Source organism: Ahaetulla prasina, chromosome 2, assembly GCF_028640845.1.
Source record: "Ahaetulla prasina isolate Xishuangbanna chromosome 2, ASM2864084v1, whole genome shotgun sequence".
In the NCBI taxonomy this organism is placed as follows: domain Eukaryota; kingdom Metazoa; phylum Chordata; class Lepidosauria; order Squamata; family Colubridae; genus Ahaetulla; species Ahaetulla prasina.
This window is the reverse complement of record NC_080540.1, coordinates 186,534,280-186,540,804: the sequence shown is the minus strand read 5'-3', so window position 1 is coordinate 186,540,804 and position 6,525 is coordinate 186,534,280. Positions and strand designations below refer to the sequence as shown.

Genomic DNA, 6,525 nt, shown 5'->3' with positions numbered 1-6,525 from the left:
GAAAATCTGAATCTGAGAGATCCGGGTTTTCCCTCAGTAAATCAAAAACCCCAAAACCACCCTCTGCCAATCACATGCTCCAATCGCCAACCGTCCCATCTCGAGACATCACTCCGACCACTCCTTCTCCAGATGCAGGATAGGCCTGACCTTGACCGGCAGGCAGAATGTTATTATGTCTAATAGCAACACCTCTACTAAATCCCCCCTCCTACTTTCCCACACAGGAGAAAGTGGCAGCACGGAAGCTTCTGGCGTAGTATGGCTTCCAAAGCTGACATTGGTAAGTCTTGGAAATTGGGTCACATCCTTGCTCCTGGCAGACTGCATACATTTGCTTAGCCTGTCCCAAATACTATAACTGTTTATGTCTATGGAGATTATCAGTCATCCAGGTCATAGTGCAGATGGACTGCTGAATCTAGTCCTGATGTGTTTGTTCTATGTTGTGCCATACATTTATGAATTGGATGTTTCATTTCTCCAATGTAAAGATCTGCATTTTACTGTTGCTCAGTTTCTGTCTGGGTGTTTTATCCTTGGGGTGGACAAGCCTCTGCCTTAGTGTATTCTTGGGTTTCATATGTTATGCTGGCTGCAGATCCTCCTGAGTTTTTCCCATATGCCTGAAAAGCTCATTTCATAAATGCACTGGTCATGCCCATTCTCGATTTAGCAAAGGGGGGAAAAGTCAAGATACGTAACATGATGCCACTGTGAGGACGTGAGTCTGATACCCCTGATCTTGGTAGAGCCGAAGAAGCTTCTTGGATGAAAAATGTCTTCAAAGAAAAAACAGAAATCCACTTGCCTCTTGGGGGGGGGGAAGCACCTTTGGGTATAACTCTTTATCTTGCCATAGAATATAATATCAATATGCTCAAGGCAGGAGTCCTTATACCATTCCAGACAAATGAATGTCCAATCTTTTCTTGAAAACGTCCAGTGATGGAGCTTCCACAACTCCAAGAGACAAGCTGTTCCATTAGTTAATTGTTCTGACTGTCAGGAAGTTCTAGGTTGGATGTTCTTCAACCAGCTTCTTTAACCCTTTGCTTCCTGGACTGCCCTCAGGTGCTTTGGAGAATAAGTGAACCCCCTTAACTCTGTGACTTCCCAACTATTAGAAGGCTATCATGTTGCCTCTTTTCTTTGTTAATCTAAACATATCTTGTTTCCTTAGCTGTTCATTGAATGGCTCGTCTTTTTATAATCTTTGTTGCTCTTCTCTGCACTTTTTATAGGGTCTCAGCATCTTTTTGGTATTATAGTGACCAGAACTGGACACAGTATTCCAAGTGTGGCCCCACTAATGCTGCATAGGTGGGACTATCACTTCTTGTGATCTTGATGCTATCTATTGATGTAGCCTAGGATTACATTGGCTTTTTTGGCAGCTGTAGCATACTGTGCTAGTCCACCCACTATGGGGCACTCTGGGTAGCACGCGAGGGTGAATTGAACAGACTAGCATTCCTCGGCAACCAAACAACTACTTCAAAATCACACTGTAGTCTCCTGGCTAATGTATACAGCCATACGCTAAATAATAAAAATAATTCTCACCATCTCTTTCCCTCCCTCTCTCTCGCTCTGCCTCTCTGTGTTTCTCTCTCCCTCTCTTTTTCTCTCCCCACTCTCTCTCTGCCTCTCTCTGTTTCTCTCTCTCTCCCCGCCCCTCTCTTTTTCTCTCTTTCCCTCCGTCTCTTTCTCTCTATCTCTCTCTCTGCCTGTCAGGATTCCAAGTAACATCCCCAAGCTCAATTCCCAACATCAAGGTACAACATTTACAACAATTTGTGTTATAAATGTTGTACCTTGATGAACGTATCTTTTCTTTTATGTACACTGAGAGCATATGCACCAAAACAAATTCCTTGTGTGTCCAATCACACTTGGCCAATAAAATTCTATTCTATTCTATTCTATTCTATTCTATTCAACCAAGTAAGACTCCATGGCAAGCAATTCCTCAAAGATCCATTTTATTAGAGATGTCATATTGGCACATCTGGGAAAACCTGAATCTGAAGTCTCCCGGGTTTTCCCCACCCAAAAGAAAGTCAGTTCCTTCCCCTGCACCCAGATGTCCATCACATGGTCCAAACAACCCTTGCATGATCATTTTCTTTCGCAAGAAGTTGGAATTGATTGAGTGAACTTTTTTTAGTCCCACAAACTTTTGTTTCCCTGCAAACGACAGTGAGAAACATGATGGAGAAACACGATGGAGCTGGGCTGGGGCGGTGGTACACATGCCCACGGAGAGGGCTCTGAGGGCCACCTCTGACATGTGTGCCATAGGTTTGCCACCACAGGCCTATACCATTCCAGACAAATGGCTGTCTCTTCTTGAAAATTTCCAGTGATGGAGCATCCACAATTTCCAGAGGCAAGCTCTGGAATTGTTCTCACTGTCAGGAAATTTCTCCTTAATTCTAAATTGGCTCTCTCTTTAATGCTACTTCTCTTGCCCTCAAATGCTTTGGAGAATAAATTAATTCCCTCTCCACCCCTCATCCTTCTCTTTATTAGAGTACCTAGTTCCTTTAGAAATTCATCATATGGTTTAGCCTACTTTCATCTTAGTTGTTCTTCTCTGTACTCTTTCCAGGGTCTCAACGTCTTTTTTGTATCTTGGTGACCAGAATTAGATGCAATATTACATCTACATCTGGTTAGAAGCGTGTTCTAACCAGTGCAGTATAAAACATTGTAGATGCATTAGGTTTTTTGGCTGCGACAACAAACTGCTAGTTTGGCTCCATCACACTTCTCGTTCCTGTTCAATTTAAGAACATCCTTTCCACATGAACTAATGATAAGCCGGGTATCCATTCTATACGTGCCTTTCAAACTTTCTCCCCAAATGTAAAATATCTTTTACCTCTGTTAAATTTCATACTGTTTGTTTTGGCCCTTTGTTCAAGCTTTTCAAGACTTTTGGAATGTCCTCTTTTCTAGCTTTATGAAATATTTGTTCAACCTCTTAATCTAAAAACATTGAAAAGCCAGGCCTCTGCTCTGCAACATTACACCTGAAATTTAAGCTGACATGGACATCATATATAGATAATCCTCCATTTACAACCTTTCATTTAGTGAAAGTTACGATGGAACTGAAAAAAGTGATTTATGATCATTTTTCACACTTATGACCATTGCAGCATTACCATGGTCACCCGATCAAAATCTGGACACTTGGTTGGGCTTCCAGTGATGTCACCGCTCCTGCTGGGCGCTCTAACAGGGTGCTCTGCGTTAGAAGATCGTAAAAGTCAGTGAAACAGCATAAATCACTTTCACTGACCTTAGCATACCCCTTGGGCAAAAGGGTGTGTGCAGAGCTGCGGGGGAGTGGTAGATCTCTCCAGGGGGTTTGCTCTTAAGAGCAAATTCCTGGATCTGAGATCCCACCGAGCCTCGCTGTACTCCGGCTTCAAACACGCTCCTGTTTTGTCAGGAAAAGGGAGTAGGGGTCACTTCTGCTCAAAAGGACTTGTCAAATGGATTGATTTTCTAAGCAAACGGGATTTCACAAGCGCTCGATCTTTGAAGTAGAAATAGCACGCAAGTATCCTGACTTCCCCTTTTGAAATTGGAAACTCTTCTTTGTCTCTGCTTAATTGACTTTTAAAATGGCGTCTGAAAGCGAAAGTGAATTCTTTACTAAACAAAGTAGCGCTATTTGTGGATTTTTATAAACAGAGCTCTCCTATACAGAAAGGAGCAAAGGAAAGTTTTTAAATTTAAATTCTTGACTCTTTTGAAGATAGAATGATGGCTTAGCCATTAAAGCCTTCTGGAAGAAGGGGATCTGAAGCAAATCTTGAGGATATACTTAAAGAACAATTAAAACTTTCTGAAGAGAGGCAAAAGGAGATGATGGAAAAATTTAATGGAGAAATAAGGGGACAGATGAAGGAGAATAATGAAAAAATAAGAGAGGATATTATACTGGCTTTTCAAGGTTTGTCTAAAAAAGTTGAGGGATTGGAAGAAGAGATGCAACAGATTTCTCAGTCAAATAAGCACTTAGAAGATAAAATGGAAGGTATTCAGACAAAAGTGGATGAAAATAAAGATCAGGTTGTGATATTGCAGTACAATCTTATGGAAGGAGCTCTTAGAATCTGCGGCTTACAGGAACTGAGAGGAGAGGACCTAAGAAAAATCATATCAGAAGCATTGGCTGAATTTATTGAAGTGGAACCCCAAGAGGTAGCTTATCAAATTGATAAAATATATAGAGTTAATTCTTGGATCTCAAGACAGAGAAAGATTCCTCGGGACATTGTGGTTTATTTTGTGAAAAGAACTATGAGAAATCAGATTTTGTAAGCTGCATATCAGACAACTGAAAATTGGAGAACAGGAGCTGAAGGTCCTGAAAGAGATTCCTTCCAAGATGCTAAGAGACAAGAAGGAGTTTGTTTTTTGTTCTTTGCTTACACAAGAACTTAAAAAACACCTGATTCAATTTAGATGGGAGGTGCCAGTTGGTCTGACAGTATTTTATCAAGGAAGGAGATACAGAATTGACACTGTCTTAAAGGCAAAGGATTTTCTTTCTACAGTCTTGAAAGTTGAAATAGAAGTAATAGAAAAACTTCAAGAGATCCAAGAAGGCGTGGTGACCCAAGAGGCTTCATTGCTGCCAGCTCCAGAGGAGCCACAAGAGCAAAGGGTGACAAGAGGAGCTCTTAAGCGTAAAGAAGAGCAACAGCTTCAAAGTAAAAGTCAGGACCCCAGAATGGAAGCTGTGGGAGGAGCTAGACGGAAGATACCAGAGGAGGATCTTCTATTGTCTGCTTCAAAGCTTCAGGAGGCCAGTAATGGCAAATAGAATTTTGTCATGGAATGTTAATAGCTTGAATTCAGCTCCGAAAAGAAGGAAAATATTTCAGTACTTGAAACAATTTAAAAATGATGTGATTTGCCTGCAAGAGACACATATCAAATTATCAGACCAAAAATACTTAATAAACTCAAAATTAGGTAAACATTTTGTTGCATCAGCTTTGGATAAGAAGCAAAATGGTATCGTTGTATATATCAGGAAGGATATACCAGCTAAGTTAATTGAGGCAGATATTCAAGAAGATTTATTGCTATTGAACTGGTGATAGATGCAAAAAAGATTTTACTGATAGGTATTTATGCACCTAATCAGCAACAAGAAAAGTTTTATAAAATGTTACATGAGAGGTTGACCCTCTGGGATTACAGTTCGTTTATTTTATTAGGAGACTGGAATGGAGTAATTGATACAAGAAATGATAAGAGAACCTCTTCAAAGAAGATACCTATCCATACAAAATTACCAAAATCCTTTTTTGAAATGATGGAAGACTTTGAGTTTAGAGATATATGGAGGTTACGGAATCCAGATGAGAGAGATTTTACTTTTTTTTCTGATAGGCATCAATCTTTTACACGTATTGACTTTATCTTAATTTATAATGACTTGCTTTCTAGGGTGAAGAAAATGAAGATATTTCCGAGGTGTTTAACTGACCATAGCCCAGTATGGATGGAATTATTACAAGGGAAAAAAGGTGGTAGAACATGGAGGCTGAATGAAAATCTGTTTAGATATGAGGATAATCTAAATCAATGTAAGAAACAGATGAAGGAATTTTTTGATTTTAATATGCACAAGGGGACACCGATAGGATCTGTGTGGGAGACGAGTAAAGCTTTTATTAGAGGAATATTGATATATTTGGACAATAGGCAGAGGAATAATAAACAAAGGCAGCGTAGGTACTTGGAAGAAGAAATTCAAAAGAAACAACAATTATTAATTCAAAACCCACAAGACCTTAAAGAGGCTATAAGGATATTACAGAGTCAATTTAATATGTTAATGGCAGACCAGGTGGCAACGAATGTACAATATGCTAAACATAATACCTTTTGTAATGCAAATAAACCTGGGAGGTGGTTGGCATATAACTTAAGGAAAAAACAGAAAGCACGTGTCATAGAAAAAATAGAATATAAAGGTAAAGAGATATATCAACAGGATAAAATTAAAAAGGCCTTCTCAGAATTTTACACTACTTTATATGCAAAAGATAAATACGGAATAGGGACATTTATGATTATTTGAAAGATTATAAGGTTAATATTCTAACATTAGAAAAAAGGGAGGAGTTGAATCGGCCGATAGCTACTGGAGAAATAGTGGAGGCAATTAAACAATTAAAGATGGGGAAAACCCCCGTTACAGATGGACTTACAGAAAGTTATTATAAAAAATTACAGGATGAAATACTAGGCGCACTTAAAGAATGATTTAATCAGATACAATTAGGAGGGGGAATACCCCCATTGTGGAAAACATCTTTTATTTCACTGATACCAAAAGAGGAGCAAGATTGCTCTAAACCCGGTAACTACAGGCCGATTTCACTTTTAAATAATGATTATAAGATTTTTGTTAAAATAATAGCAAATAGATTAATGTTAGTTTTACAACAAAGAATTCATACTGATCAATCTGGTTTTATAAAAGGGAGG

At 39.2% G+C, this 6,525-nt stretch overlaps 1 protein-coding gene across 2 annotated transcripts in view; it reads left to right on the top strand.

The window, feature by feature from the left end:
- The window catches only part of TMEM52B (transmembrane protein 52B), a 126,264-nt gene that overhangs the window by 664 nt on the left and 119,075 nt on the right, over nucleotides 1-6,525 (top strand). For both annotated transcript variants that reach the window (XM_058166805.1, XM_058166803.1), the window contains exon 2: nucleotides 228-283. The gene's annotated coding sequence lies outside the window, so the exon portion shown is untranslated. The remainder of the gene's footprint in view (nucleotides 1-227; nucleotides 284-6,525) is intronic.